Source organism: Theropithecus gelada, chromosome 1 (assembly GCF_003255815.1).
Source record: "Theropithecus gelada isolate Dixy chromosome 1, Tgel_1.0, whole genome shotgun sequence".
NCBI classification, from domain to species: domain Eukaryota; kingdom Metazoa; phylum Chordata; class Mammalia; order Primates; family Cercopithecidae; genus Theropithecus; species Theropithecus gelada.
Genome location: NC_037668.1, coordinates 92,894,721 through 92,910,663, shown reverse-complemented (window position 1 = coordinate 92,910,663; position 15,943 = coordinate 92,894,721). Strand labels below are relative to the sequence as shown.

At 42.6% G+C, this 15,943-nt stretch overlaps 1 protein-coding gene across 3 annotated transcripts in view; it reads left to right on the top strand.

Moving 5' to 3' along the window:
- Window positions 1–15,943, top strand: part of JAK1 (Janus kinase 1) — a 235,297-nt gene that overhangs the window by 517 nt on the left and 218,837 nt on the right. For 2 of the 3 annotated variants that reach the window (XM_025379200.1, XM_025379180.1), the window contains exon 2: window positions 440–610. The exons of the other annotated variant lie outside the window; for it this stretch is intronic. The gene's annotated coding sequence lies outside the window, so the exon portion shown is untranslated. The remainder of the gene's footprint in view (window positions 1–439; window positions 611–15,943) is intronic. 3 annotated transcript variants of the gene reach the window in all.

Here is a 15,943-nt window from a genome sequence, read left to right as displayed (position 1 = left end):
CGTCTAGCGCCTGCCTTCAGCCTGCTCCGGGGACCGCACACAGTTCGTCACCTCGGGGTAGGCGGCGGGGCGCGGGGGCGGCGGCGCGGGGCGGGCCGGGCCGGGCCTGAGCACTCCCGGACCGACTCCGAGGGTGTTGCCGGGCTGGGTTTGTTGTTGTTAGCGCGCGCGTTTTCTTCCCGAGGGGTAGCGGGGCGACCTCGCCCATGGGCATTTCCGCGGTTTTGCGCGGCCCTCGTTGGGGTGTCAGTGGCGACGCGGGGAGCCCCGGGCGCCCGGCTCGGCCCCCCGGAGGGGATCGGCGCGGAGGGGCGGGGTGTGTGTGTAAATGTTGCGCACTCGCTTTTCCCCCGCCCCCGCCCGCGTCCAGGGTGCTGGCGTGGGTCCTTCGCCGTCCGGCGGCGACTGTAAATAGAGCCTGGATGTTGTTTACATGAAGGATCCGGCGGGAGGAGTCTAAGAGGAGGCGGCGGCGGTGGAGGAGGAGGAGGGAGGGAGGGAGGAGAGGAAGACCGGAGTCCCCGCGGCGGCGGCGGTCCGGAGAGAGGGCGAGCCCCGCGCGGCCCCGGGGACCGGGCGCTACCACGAGGCCGGGACGCTGGAGTCTGGGGTAGGAGGGGAGAACGGGCACGGGGCGGGAAGAGGGGTCCGTCAGTGGTATTTTTAGCTTGCACCCTGCCACGCAGATTCTCCCTGGCCGGAGGGGAGGAGGGTGGAGGGAGGGCGGGGAAGCCTCGGTTTCTCTGCACGTTCGGGAACGCCTTCTACCCCTTCATTCTCCCATTCTCAGTCTTTTCCCGCTTCTCTCCGGGCTCACCTGTTTATTTCCCTCAGCTAGAGCTCGCGGTTTTTTATATAGGCATGAGGGTCTGTTTCTTTTATTAGAAACATTATTGGGGAGGGGATGCCTTGCTGTAATTTGTGCTGGTCCAGGTCGGTTTTCAGGAAGGGGGAGGGGACTTGGCGGAGACGCCGGCTCCTGGCCGCAGCTGACCCGAGGGCTTCTCCCTGCCTTCCTGTGCGAGGAATTCTTTCCCTCACTCTGCTATCCGCACTCTCCAGCTGCCACCTTCCTGGAGAAAGACCACACCTGTGCTTATCCGCGCTTTGGAGGAGAGGTGAGCTAAGAAACCAGGGAATTCTCTGCTCTCCAGGGTTCTTAGTTATTCCCCTCCCCAATCCCAGCATTGGCCAAAAATTGTTGCTTTCACCTGCTGATTTCATTTGGATGTCTGTCCCCAGCCTCCCTTTCCCCCGGCAAGTTGTGGTCGACAGATGTTTTGGGATTTTCTCTTCCCTCTGGACGTGTCCCCCACCAACCAGCAAATAGCTCCTGGGCCTAGGTTGAGGGAGAGAGAGATGTGACCCCCTTCGGCCAGTGCGTTGTTTTTTATTCCCCTCTGGGTCTTCTAATAGAATCTGCTCTCATCCCATAGCCCCCTATAGTTTCCCGCTAAGCTTAACCCAGAGCCAGGCCTAAGCAGCCTGTCTCTGGCTTTCTTTCCCCAGGCCCCACCCTGGCCCCTTTTGCTTTTCCAGCGCCAAAAAAACGCCTCCCAAGCAGAAGACACACCCAGCCCAAGTCTAACCATTCCAAAAGGGAGGAGAACACAGAGGAAGAGCAGGGACCCAAGGGTCTCCTTCTGTCCTGAATATTCCAACAGCGTTTCCCTCTAAAAGCCTCCTAGCTTTATAATCCCTTTATTCTTCTTACCAGTTGACCCTCCCCTCCTCTTTCCCCTTGTCCTATTACAGGTATTTGGGGAGACGGGTGGAGAAAGAGGTTGTCACCCTCTTTTCTTTACAGTGAGGCATTTTTCTTTTTCTTAGTCTTTTCATTTATTAGATGTTTAGCATGTAAAATATGTGAATCTGTTTGCAGGCTTATTTGAACTTGTTTTCTTGCTGGTAAGGAATAGCTGATATTCTAAAGGGAAGGAGGGGGAAAAAGGTCAAAAGTAACGCTCTCAGTTTTCCCCATTTGAGCATCCGCAGAGTTCCCAGAGAAGACCCTCCTGTAAAAACCAACAGTCTCCCTTCCATGACATCACCACCTAAGCCCTTCCAACTTTAGCTTCAGAACAGGAAGAAGGCTCAAAATAGAACTACCTTAGGAATCCAGCTCCTTGAAAAGATCAACTTTTAAATCAGCTGCAGAAAGAACACAGTGAACTTTGACATGGGGAGTGAGAAGGAAGAGAAGACTGTGTAGTGTTCATAATTGGTTCCTTGAGGGGAGGGTTGGGGGATACTTTCCATGTATTTCAGAAAAACTTTCCTCTAGAGTTGGGTACCTAGACCACTGAATGATAAATAGGATAGCTCAAGATTCATTTATTATTCCTAAGTTTTGATGTGTGAACAATAACAAGCACTTTTCAGAATATGAAAGAGGGGCTCCTCTGCAGAATCTGCTCTAGATAGAGAATGTTGTTTCAGGAAGCTAGGAGGGCACTTCAGGAAGACAGAGAACCTAAAGGATGCAGTGACAGCTGTTGTGAGTATGTAAGTTGAGAGGCTCATAAACAATAATTGTAATAAACAATAATTGTAACTTTTGTGGATGACTGATACCTTGGACAAAGAAGTAAGGATGTCAGGATTTCCAGCTTTACCTTGGAAATTAACTCCTTATCTTTGAATCTCAATGTCTCCATTCAGTCCCTGAATTGAGATATGTCTTCCTCTCTGAGCTAAAATAGTTATTCAGTCTTTTGGAAGGGCTGCCTAATAAATGATAATCACTGAAGTGTTGACAACTTAAGGATTGGAAGTGGAGCAGAAAATACGTGGTATAATTTGAGCACTTGGTGGGTGCTGTAAGATGACTTGCTGGTTGATGGGGTAACATCTTTTACTCTGGTTCAGGTTTAAAAGAATCCAGGTGACAGAGACAGGATACCTGCCCTAATATGGTAGCCACTAGCCACGCGGCTATTAACCACCTGAAATATGGCTAGGGTGAGGAAGAGCTCAATTTTAAATTTTACTTAATTTTAAAAATTGATAACTTGATTTAGTTATTAGAAAGCTTATTTATGTTTGGAAACATACTTGAGCTTACGCGTCTACTTTTGAAACTAAGTGTTTTGAAATTCAAAGAAAAATTAAGTATTTTGATGAAGGTTTAGAATTGGGATATGTAAGTGGAAAGTACTCTTCAGATTTCAAAGACTTAGTGCAGAAAAAGAGTAGAATAGCGCATTAATTTTATGTTGATTCCATATTTAGATGATAATGTTTTAGATATATTGGGTTAAGTGAATATGCTATTAATTCCACGTGTTTATTAATGTGGCTACTAGAGAATTAAAAATTACATGTGTAGCTTTTATTATACTTCATTGGACAGCTCAGGCCTGCATCACTCCTTTTTGTCTGTGGATTAATTTCTTTTTTTTCTTTTCTTTTTTTTTTTGAGATAGAGTCTCTCTGTCTTTCAGGCTGTGCAGTGACACGATACCAGCTCACTGCAACCTCCACCTCCCAGGTTCAAGCGATTCTCCTGTCTCAGCCTCCAGAGTAGCTGGGACTACAGGTGTGCGCCACCATGCCTGGCAGATTTTTTGTATTTTTAGTAGAGATGGGGTTTCCCCACTTTGGCCAGACTGGTGTTGAACTCCCAAGCTTGGGCGATTCGCCCGCCTTGGCCTCCCAAAGTGCTGGGATTACAGGCATGAGCCACTGTGCCTAGCCCCATGGATTAATTTCAAAAGTGGTAACTGTATGAAATATTGTTATTTCATATCTGTGTTTCTACTTTCCACTGCTGTGTTCCATGTGATGATTGGGGACCCCAAGTATTACATTATTACTATTACAGTAGATCAGTGTAAAAGTCCCAGGTTCTAGAACGGCTAGCAGGGGTGTGATGGGAAAATTTGGATACCCACATACCTGGCTATTGCTGCTTTTGTAAAAAGATCCTGGGCATAGCAAAAGGTACAATGTGTGGCAAAGTAACAATTGTGACACCTGGTGGCATTTTAGTAATTCTACTCATCTGTCACTCACTTCCATTTCTTTTTTCTTTGCTTCATCTACTTTCTGCCCCCATCCCCACCAAATCACGGTTCCACTGGTGACTGGGCCCACAAGGTTGCTGACTCCTTTCCTCCAAAAAAAGTACAGTGCTAACATGAATAGAGGTAGTGCTGTCTTTGGGTTTTGTCTAATGAGATTCAGAAATCGCACTGGAAGGAACTTAGGGGCTATTCAGTGCTATCCCTTTATTTTATAGATGACAAACTGCCAAACACCTCACCTAAGACCTTGTAGACAGACTGGAATTAAACATACTCTTGTTGATAACTCTTTAGAGGCTCCCTGAGAAATGGAGAGGTTCATCAATTAATCAGTATTTGTTGAGCTAGCATTTTGTGGAAATGACCACTAAGTGTTGTGAAGGGATGTGAGTAAAGCAGTTTCTGACTTTAGAAAGAGTCCTCTTGACTTGAGGAAATAAGATAAAAAACAGCACCACATTAAATTGCAGTATACAACACAACACTTAATGAGTGCAGTGCCACTGTGGCATGTGTTACTAGTAGAAATGCGTTCAATTTGTAGATGTGGGAATAGAAGCTTCGAGAAAGATGGAACCTGCAGGGACGTGGAGTGTAATTGTGTTCCTGGAACAGCCCAAGGCTGTACAGTTGGAGGTCATTGCAAGTCTTTGGTATTGGCCCCTTTGGCTGTCCATTAAGGGAATTTGAAAATCCGAGACCCAGCATTTTCGAATGGTGGTGCTGCAGTAATAAGGAAATCATAGATTAGTTGGAGACCATCAGGGTTTTTAGAGATGTTTAGCCAGGGGTGGATCATTTTGAAGTTATCTGGCATATAAAACTGACTTGTGAGCAAACCATAAAATCTAAAATCTGAGGGGTGAGAGTGGTGAAATGTGATATAGAGCAAAATCGGAAAGTAAATTAACTGTGGAGTATACAGTTGGACTAAAAATATTTGTGCTGGGTACATATTTGAAGGGGAGAGGCCCATTTAATATAATAGAGGGGCCAGTCATGTATTTATAAATTTTTAGTCTCCTGGAGCCTTTTTGGACTAAACTCTTGGTTAACATGAGGAAGAAAGCTCATTCTTCTCTGTGTTGCTGTGTCCATAGGGTTTTTTCTTTTTCATCCACATGGACCTGCTAAAGTCATGTAGCATGAGATTAATTAGGGGCCAGTGCTCAGTCAGTAAAATGATGACACTCCTCTAATCACTCTCAGTTAATGCTTTTCTTTGAGAATTGGGGCTAACTTTGCATAGGGCAGTGGTCCTTGACTTTTTCTTGCCTTTCTGCCTATTTCTTTTTCCATCAAAGAGAAGAAAATTAACCTACCACCCCCATGAATCTTTGGCACAAATTAGTTTTTAAAAACCCAGCATAGCAAAATTTTGCAATAAAATGCAAGTATACATTCTTTTTTTTTTTTTTTTTTTTGAGACGGAGTCTCGCTCTGTCACCCAGGCTGGACTGCAGTGGCCGGATCTCAGCTCACTGCAAGCTCCGCCTCCCGGGTTTACGCCATTCTCCGGCCTCAGCCTCCCGAGTAGCTGGGACTACAGGCGCCCGCCACCTCGCCCGGCTAGTTTTTTGTATTTCTTAATAGAGACGGGGTTTCACCGTGTTAGCCAGGATGGTCTCGATCTCCTGACCTCGTGATCCGCCCGTCTCGGCCTCCCAAAGTGCTGGGATTACAGGCTTGAGCCACCGCGCCCGGCCGCAAGTATACATTCTGTGTACTTGTGACAAAGCAGTAATTGACATTTGAGCAACTTTCGCTGACATATTTATAACATTTCAGTGTGGTCAAATTTGGCCATTTTATATAGTATCACCGAATTAGATGATGATTTTCAAATTGGAAAACAAATTGCACTTGTTAAAAGACCAGTGGATTTAAATATACTAAACTATAGTTTAAAAGTATTTTCAAATATTTTGCTTGGCCAACAACTTATGTTACCTTCAATTATTTAATATATAATCAGATACTTAAAGGTTTAAAACAGAATTTTCATTTTAGTTTATAAATAAGCAGGATGTAGTGTGTTTTTTGTGCTTATATTTTGTATTCCACGTTGATTGATTGCTTGAGAAAAAATCTTTGTCACCTAGGCTGGAGTGCTGTGGTGCAATCGTGGCAGCCTCAGCCTTTCATGTTCAAGCAATCCTCCGACCTCAGCCTCCGAAATAACTGGGACTACAGGCCTGTGCCACCATACCCTGCTAATACTATTTTTTGTAGAGACAGGCTTCCACTATGTTGCCCAGGCTGGTCTTGAACTAGACTCAAGCAATCCTCCCGCCTCAGCCTCCTAAGGGGCTGAGATTACAGGTGTGAGCTACCATGCCTGGCCTTGTACTCCATATTATTTTAAAAGTTCTTTGGTATGCCAGTTTTCTATAAGTACCTGATTTTGTGATAATATTTGGTATATGCGTGATGAAGAAATTGTTCCTAGTTGTATCATTTTTAACATAGAATAACTAGTTTAAAATCAGTTTGGGTCCTGGAAGAAAGCATTTTACTTCACTGTTTTCTCTCTTCCTCTCTTAGTATGCAGTTATTTTTTCTTACTGTAGCCTGAGTACCTGTAGTCACTTGTTTATAAGTTTAGACAGTTCAGTTCTTAGAAGAAATATGTTGAAAAAGAAATACTTCTGATGGATTTAAATTTTCAGAAATGCACATTTATAAACATAATTTTCAAGAAAAAGCAAGACACATTTTTGAAGCATTTATTTTAAAAATACCATTTTGAAAACCCATATTTTTCTCCCTTGAAACTGCTTTAGAATCTGAGAGAATATTAATTTAAGTAACTATTCACAGAATAATGACAATTTGCTGCTTGTTATTATGGATGCTTGGCTTCTTTGTTTTTCTCATTTAGGTAGAAAGGAATCAAATGACAAAAACGTAAGGAGAAAAAGGAAGTATCTTTTACTTATTGTACCAAAAATGTTTAGTTGTTGCATGGGTTTTGGTGACGGCTAATAGAGTGGATTTCAACTTTGCAGTACATTCGCTTCATATTTATATTTCGTATTTAGACATTGAATCACACTAATACATATTTTGGTGAAGAACAGTCTAATAACTACTGAATATGTCAGGATTATTTATTTGTCTCCATAACTTACCCAACCTTCAGTATTTCAGGGTAAGTATTCATTTTTCCAAAGCTGACAGAATTTGTGGTCAAGAAATATTAGTTGGTAATCTTCTTAACCTTTTTAGTGGAATGGCTATCTAAAATTTTACTCTAAAATCATCACAGTATCTTTGTTCACGCAGCAGATGTTTATAATTTGGGTAAAAATGTGCAACTATTTCCAGGAACCTTAGGTTATGGGATCCAACTGTGATTTTTTGTTTTTTTTAAATCTTCGTTGCCCTCTCGTGTTTCAACTCTGTATTACAGTTGGCTAAGACCTAGATGTTGACCTCCTTAATTTTTAGATATTTTTGCATTTTAGACAGTGTTGTTTTAATTTGTGTGTAGGTGGATTGTTTCATTGGATATTACTTTTCTGAAGATAAGGTCATTTTCATAGTACATAAAGTTAATAGTTGAGTTAGATTCAGTGTACTCTTATTTTCTGACTTCCGCTGATCTTTATAAAGAATCGATTCATCTATCTGACTTATTTGAAGTACAGTGCGAATATCTAATATGCATATAATGAGTCTTTGAAATTGAGCAAATGCCTAATGAAAACATAATTATTTTTCAAATATCTGTCAAGTTCCACTCATACTGAAATAACTTGAAACCTTATGACATGGAAAAAACCCAAGTGAATCATGGTTTTAATAAGTTGATATTCCGATGCCTGAATTCCAATTTCAGAATCCTTTGTACTTTTTATTAAAAGTAAGAAGCATCCCTAAAATGACTTCAGAGTACATCTCAAAGGTACAAATAATTTAAAAGCAAGTAATGTGTATATGTTCTTATTACTTTTTAAAAAGGTATTCTGAAGGTTGTATCACCATAGGTACAGAATTGACGTATACTATAGTGAAAAATATCAATGTTACTAATTTGAGTGCATTCTTAGCACTCAGAGCAAGAGGATTGAGAGTCATTTTTTGCTAATGTGCATTTTCCTTCTTAATTATAAAACCCCACTAGTTTCTGCTTCATGATCTCAGTTACTGAGAAAACTAAGCAAAAAGTAAATGTTTTTAGAAATCCTTTTGTTTGTGGAAATTGTGTAAACTGAATATCCAGTTGATGGAGTTGGACAGCTAGGGTAGGGTAGAGAAAACAAAGCACTGGGTTCACTCATTTGGCATGGATCTGGGCGTGGGTTCACCAAAACTTAGCAATATATGATCTCTGGTAAATCACCTAACCTCTCTAAGTTGTATTTTTTTTTCTATCTATAAAATGGGGTAATATTTAATCTATTTCCAGAATCCTTTTTTGATGAATTAATGAATAATTCATTGCTAGCCCCTTTTTGAATGTTTGGCAGATGTGACGTATTACTGTCATGTTTGGTTATGAGCACTCTTAAGACAGGAATCATGTCTTATTTATCTTTATTTCCTGAACATCTAGAAGAGGCCTTAGAACATAGTAGTTCCTCAGTATATATATAATCAATGATTGAGGTCAGGGAGGCACAGTCAGTGAATCCATGCATGGAAGAAATAGGGTGTGAAATATGCTGGAGGCTTACTGCATATTTGATGTATTATCAGAGTGAAAACCTAATCATGCAGTTGTTCATCCTCATTAATATGTATAAGTCATGTGTTCATCTTTCATTCTAATATAATTCAACTGGGCCTTTTAATATTTCAGCCTCACCACTTGCTGGGCCCTGATCCTTCTTTTTCTTCTGCCTCCTCACGTCTCCAACCAGAAGGGGATCTTTTAGTCCTTCACTTCATGGGGAGCCTTCAGAGAGAGTAATGCAGCCACAAGAAAGGATGCCGTTGACCGACACAGTGACTGACAGGCTGCCCTGGCTCAGTTATCACAGTGCTGATGCTGTCCATTCTAAAGGTACAGTACTGTGATAACTGAAGGATGGCAGCCATCTTGCCTTCCATCAGAGGAGCCTCACCGTGCCCAGGAAGAAAGAAGGCAAAAGAGGAATGTGAAACAGGTGGCCGGGACCCAGAAACCCCCTTACCCTGTACCTCTGTCATACTTCTCCCGGGGCATAGGGAGAGTTATTCTGCTTCTCTTTGCCTTGTTTTGTAACATGGGGTAGTTGTTGGGGCAGCAGTGTTGTGCTGAGTGAACATATATTAAGATCTTTGGAACCTTTAGGAGACTGAAAATAGGTAAGTATGAGTTAGTATTTCTGGAATGGTAGTCAGAGAACTTTGTACCATTTTTATAAATGTGAAAGGTAACCTAATTAGAACAGCTTGGCATTTGTTGGTACACTGCTAGATTTCAAAATCAGATTCTACTTACAGGGAGAAAAAAAAAAAGCCCAATATGTTGAACAGTATTGAAATTATTACATAAATAAAAGTCCATCATTGTAGACTGGCTTACTGAAGTGAGGAAAGAAAAAAGTGTATCTTTGTCTTGAAGGAGTAGATAGTGACATGTCATATTTCTTTCAGGATATTTAGGATCTGGCCTAATTCAAAAGAATATTTACTGAATACCTTTGTTATTGCTGCTGCTGTCACCTTTACATGAAAGTAAAATGTAAGTTATTTTATTTCTATCAAATAAGGACTAGTCTGCAGTGATATCTGGCACAGATCGATTTCAGGAATATGAAACTGTAAACACCAAGCCAGCATCACATGTGCATGAAAGACTAGGAAATTTTTTTGTTGTTGTGGCCCACACTGGAGTGCAGTGGTGTGATCACAGCTCACTGCAGCCTTGATCTCCCAGGCTCAAGCAGTCCTCCCGCCTCAACCTCCCGAGTAGTCCCGAGTAGACTGTAGGCTCAGACCACCCACCTGCAAATTTTTAGTAGAAACAAGAGTTCACTATGTTGCCAAGGCTGGTCTTGACCTCCTGAGCTTAATTGATCGTCCCACGTCAGCCTCCCAAAGCGTTGGGATTACAGGCATGAGCCCCTACACCCAGCCATGATTAGGAAATTTAACAGAGCACACATCTTCAACCTCCATCTTACTCTAGAGAGTACTGCTAGGGGTGAAAGGTGGTTATTGGAGAACCCAGAATTTCTCACATGCCCTCTGCCAATCATCCCTCTTCCCTCTAGACTCCTAAGGACACTGTACACATGTAACAATAGCAAGCAAGAAACAAAAGTGCATGACTTTGATTATGTGTTAGATCACAGTACTGTGCACGGCTCAGGTAATTTCATGGAATGTATTTTAGGCTCAGAGCCTAATTGGGTATGTTACCTCTTCCTAGGCTCATGTCTGTATCAGGGAGCCTGTGGATGTCTGACTGGTGTGGGAACCCAAAGCAGTGACAGACATGCTTGAGCAAAGAGAATGGAGATGACCGAGGTCAGGCCCTAATTTGAACCTACCTACCACAGAGAGAAGAGGGGCCAGGGAGGGGAAAACCATATATGAGTTTTGTTTGTTTGTTTGAAGACAGAGTCTCAGGCTGGAGTGCAGTGGCTCAAGTCTTGGATCAGTGCAGCCTCTGCCTCCCGGGATCAAGCAATCCTTGTGCCTCAGCCTGCTGAGTAGCTGGGATTACAGGTGTGTGCCACCATGCCCAGCTAATTTTGTATTTTTGGTAGAGATGGGGTTTCACCATGTTGGCCAAACTGGTTTTGAACTCCTGTCCTCAAGTGATTCTCCCACCTCAGCCTCCCAAAGTGCTGAGATTACAGGCGTGAGCCACTGCACCCAGCCTCGTGTGACTTTTTAACATACTGTGAACCTTACCTACTATCAGCACTGCCAACTCCATGTCTTAGATATGGGCCAGGTGTATTATCAGGTCCTCCACTAGGACACAATGGGAAAGAAACAGAACTGGAAGGGAGTAGCCCTGATACAGAGAGGTTCTGTCTTGTCCTTCATTGTGCCAGTCGTCAGACATCGATGGTCACTGTGTTGCTTTGCTGGCGATTGCAGTTCCCTTTAGTGTCTCTTCCCTCTTTACCCAAAGAGGAATCATTCTTAGTAGTGACCCCTTGAACCACACTTGGTTGGCCCAGAACTGTCATTTTTCAGATACATTGACCACATTATAGCCCAGTACCTTCACATCTCCTCATAGATCCACAATTTCTCTAAGCTGTGTAAGCTACACTACGTTTTTCATTAATTACAGACAGGGCTCTCCCCGGTTATTATGCTACCACTCGTGAAATTCCTTGGAGTTTTCTTATAAGGAATTTCTGACAGAAACTCTGGAAGAACTTTTAGGAAGGGAAAGTTAAGAGGTTGGTGAATCCTCAAGTAATTTGAAACACTCCTAATGTTTAGTGTTTCAGCAGGTGGAAAAAAGTGCTTCAAGAAGTAACGTGTTGTGCAAACATTGGCCTTGGTGAAGATTTCACCACCTTCCCTGATCTTCCTGTTTTCCCCGTTACTAGTTTTATAAAAATTCATTGGGTTTTATACTTACCCAACCTTGGCCCCAAAATCTACAGCCAGGCCTGTGGGGTGTTGTAGAACTCAGTGTTGGGTGTCATTTGCAGTCACCCCTGCGGACAGAGTTGTGCTGGGTCCCCTTTCCTCTAAACAAGAAGGCTGAGGCTCAGTCTGCAGCAGGAGTTCCAGAAGCTTGCCTGGACCTGGAGGTCTTTTGGCATCTTCAAGGCATTTCTTAGATGTAAGGTGTTCCAACAGGTTAAGTGAGAAGTGATGCAAGACAGATCCGATGGGGTTTTTCCACTGCCTTGCTTAAAACACAATATGTGTTTGGTTGGTGTATTCATTGCATTTTTCAGTTTAGGTGAAGTATGTGAGAATGGGAAGATTGCAGATAAACCTAGAAATACCATATAATCCAGCAATTCCACTTCTGGATACATACCCAAAAGATGTGAAAGGCGGCAGTCTGACAGATGTTGTGCACGCATGTTTATAGCAACATGATTCACAATAGCTAAAAGGTAGGAGCAACCCAAGTGTCCACTGATGGATAAGTAGATAAATGAAATGTAGCGTATACCTACATTGGAATATGATTCAGCCTTAAAAGGAAGAAAATTCTGACATATGCTACAACATGGATGAACCTTGAAGATACCGTGCTAAGTGAAATAAGCCAAACACAAGAGGACATATACTGTATGATTCCACTCATATGAGGCCCCTAGAGTCGTTAAATTCATACAGCCAGGAAGCTGATGGGTGCCAGGAGCTGGGGGAGAGGGGGAAATGGAGAGTTAGTGTTTAATGAAGTTGTATTTGGGGAAGATGAAAAAATTCTGGAGATGGATGATGTTAGTTGCACAACAACATGAATGTACTTAATGCCACAATGTACACCTAAAAACGGAAAATTTTATGTGTATTTTACCACAGTAAAAGAGATTCAGGATAATAATCCTCTTCAAGCCAAAAACAGGATTTAGTTGATTTCTCTGCTCTCCTTTAGTTTTCAGTGTGAAGATAACTGCTGTTTCAAGTAAGCAAGTAAAATGTAATTGCCATATCTTTATGCATTTCAAGTTCTCTAATCTGAAGTCCTTTACACATGTTTCAGGGTTTCCAACATAGCATAGCTTTAAAATTGTGTAAAATGTAAAGAAAACTAAATATAGTAGCAATGAGTATTAAAAACAATGAGAAAAAGGTGTGGACAAGAAGTTAGCTGATGTAGCATCTCTTGTTGGCTTTGTGTCTTTTCTGGTGAAACTGGGCAACTCACTGGTCCAGCTGCCTCGACTGTGCACCTCTTTGGAGTTATGCTACCTCTCCTGAAATTCTTTGGAGTTTTCTTAAACAGAAAAGGAATTTCTGACAAACTCTGCAAGAACTCATAAGAAGGGAAAGGTCTGGGATTGGTGAATCCTCAAGTAATTTGAAATACTCGTAATGTTAAAAATTTAGTGTTTCAAATTACTTGAAGATTCACCAATCTCAGACCTTTGCCTTCTTAGGGAAATCATATATATAAATAATCATACATATAAGAGACTAAAGCAGCATTTAAATGTGGCATGTTATTTCTTAAAATATAAACATACAATATATGAAATAAAACAATAGCATTAGTATTAAGTATAGTTTTAAAAAGTATCCTAGTCTTAAAAGTCAAGTATTAGCAACTTCATTAAAGGTGCATCCTATAACTTGCTGTCTGTCACGAATAGTTTTCCTATTTGTTATATGCTTAAATTTGATAATAAGAATACAACCATTGAGGCTGGAAATAGCAATAACCTTCCCTAAGGGATCACATATTTTATTAGCTGTGGGTAAAAAACATTCATTTGTGGACCATATCTGTTTCATCACAAAGTCCTCACTTAGGGTCATGCTTTGGAAATCAGATTTTAGTTTTAGGAACATTGGACTACACCCACCAGATCCTGCACAGTATTCTACCTTGATCATCCCACACAGAGCTGGAGCAGACAGCTAGCTCTTGTTCCTGTCTGCCACATTAATTTCAAATATTTTGCTATGCCTAGTACATTTCTAGCTTCTCTGAATAACCAACCAGTTGTAAGTGTGCCACAAACTTGCCTTATCCTGTTTTGGGGGGCCCAGGGGAGACAGGGTCTTCATAGCCCAGGCTTAGAGTGCAGTGGTGCCATCTTGGCTCACTGCAGCCTCAGCCTCCTGATTAGCTGAGACTATGGGTGTATACCACCATGCCCGGCTAATTTTTCAAAATTTTTTTTGTAGAGACAGGTTCTCACTGTATTCCTCAGGCTGATCTTGAACACCTGGGCTCAAGCAGTCCTCCTGCTTTGGCCTCCCGAAGTGCTGGGATTACAGGCCTAAGCCACCACGTTGGCTTGTCTATCCCGTTCTTAAGTGAGTATCTTTCTTTCAGATCAGTTGCTCTTTGAGACAAGCCTCTTAGACGTTTTTACACTCAAGAGAATTTTTTTTCCTTTAAAAATTGCTTCCTTAAAATCTGCATTCATATTTACAGGTCTATTCATAGTTTGTCTTCACCATTACCAGTCACCATTTTTTGTTTTTGTTTTTCTGAGACGGAGTCTTGGTCTGTTGCCCAGTTTGAGTGCAGTGGCACAATCTTGCCTCATTGCAACCTCCACCTCCGGGGTCAAGTGATTTTCCTGCCTCAACCTCCCGAGTAGCTGGGACTACAGGCATGGACCACCATGCCTGGCTAATTTTTTAAATTGTTTTAGAGATGGGGTTTCGCCATGTTGACCAGGCTGGTCTCGAACTCCTGACGTCAGGTGATCTGCCTGCCTCAGCCTCCCAAAGTGCTGGGATTACAGGTGTGAGCCACTGTGCCCGGCCTCTAGTCGTCATTTTATTTATTTATTTTTTTGAGACAGAGTCTTGCTCTGTCACCAGACTGGAGTGCAATGGCGTGATCTCGGCTCACTGCAACCTCTGCCGCCCGGGTTCAGGCAATTCTGCCTCAGCCTCCCGAGTAGCTGGGATTACAGGAATGCACCACAACGCTTGGCTAATTTTTTTTTTTTTTTTTTTGAGATGGAGACTTGCTCTGTCACCCAGGCTGGAGTGCAGTGGTGAGATCTCAGCTCACTGCAAGCTCTGCCTCCTGGGTTCATGCCATTCGCCTGCCTCAGCCTCCCAAGTAGCTGGGATTGCAGGCACCCGCCACCACACCCGGATAAGTTTTTTGTATTTTTAGTAGAGATGGGATTTCACCGTGTTAGCCAGGATGGTCTTGATCTCCTGACCTCGTGATCGACCCACCTTCGCCTCCCAAAGTGCTGGGATTACAGGCGTGAGCCACCGCACCCGGCCTAATCATCATTTTTAACCACAAGGATACTTCATCAAGCATAAACAAGTTAGGTAAGGGAGGCACCAAAAGTCCATTTTGTATTTTTCTTTCATATTTAAGACATGATAAGTGTAAGGATTCCCACTGGAGGTGATTGCCAATACAAGAACATGTGCCTGAGCTGGGCATGGTGGCTCACACCTGTGATCCCAGTACTCTGGGAGACCAAGGTGGTCAACACCAGCCTGAGTAACAAAGTGAGACTGTCTACCAAAAAAAAAAAAGTAGCCAAGCATGGTGGTGCATGCTTGTAGCCCCAGCTCTTCGGGAGGCTGAGGCAGGATCGCGTGAGCCCAGGAGTTCGATGCTGCAATGAGCTGGGATGGTACCACTGCACTCCAGCCTGGGTATCAGGCAGACCCTGTCTCTTAATAAATAAATAAGCAAGCAGGCATGGAACATTCTCAGCTGGGTTCTTTAAGCTGTCTGACAAGGTTTCGGGTTGTAATACATGCGTCTAATGTAAATATGTTAAAATTCACATAATTGAAGTGGAGTAAAGTAGGCTGATCATACCTTGCTTTGTACATTTGGACTATTACTGTATTTTATTTTCCATGAGATTATAAGGAGATTGATGTTAAAAAGTAAGAAGAAATAGAGAACCATTTTGATTTAGTCTGTAGAAAATGTATTTTCACTTTTTGGCTACTATCTTTGTAAATGAAATTCCAGAAAAATTACTTAGACTCCCATTGTTTTTTTTTTCAGTTTGAAAATGAGTGTCTTCGAACCAGGAATATTTTGGGGTCCATTGGGGGGTAGCTTTCTAGGGCACTTTGCTGGGAAGACGTCTGAGACCACATCTGGGCTCTACAGGAAGGAGTGCCATAACCACCTGTCTAGGTCTACCTGTGATCAACCCGGGTGTGCTGTGGACATCAGACTGAGGAGGAGTGCTACATTTGCTGATACCGTAGTACAGCAATATTTGTAGTGTAGAAGCTTAGATCCTCTGGAATGGCAGAAATTCCTGGATTTCTGGAAAACCGTGTCACTAGGAATATAGACACCTTTTTTTATGGAGAGGGAATTATGG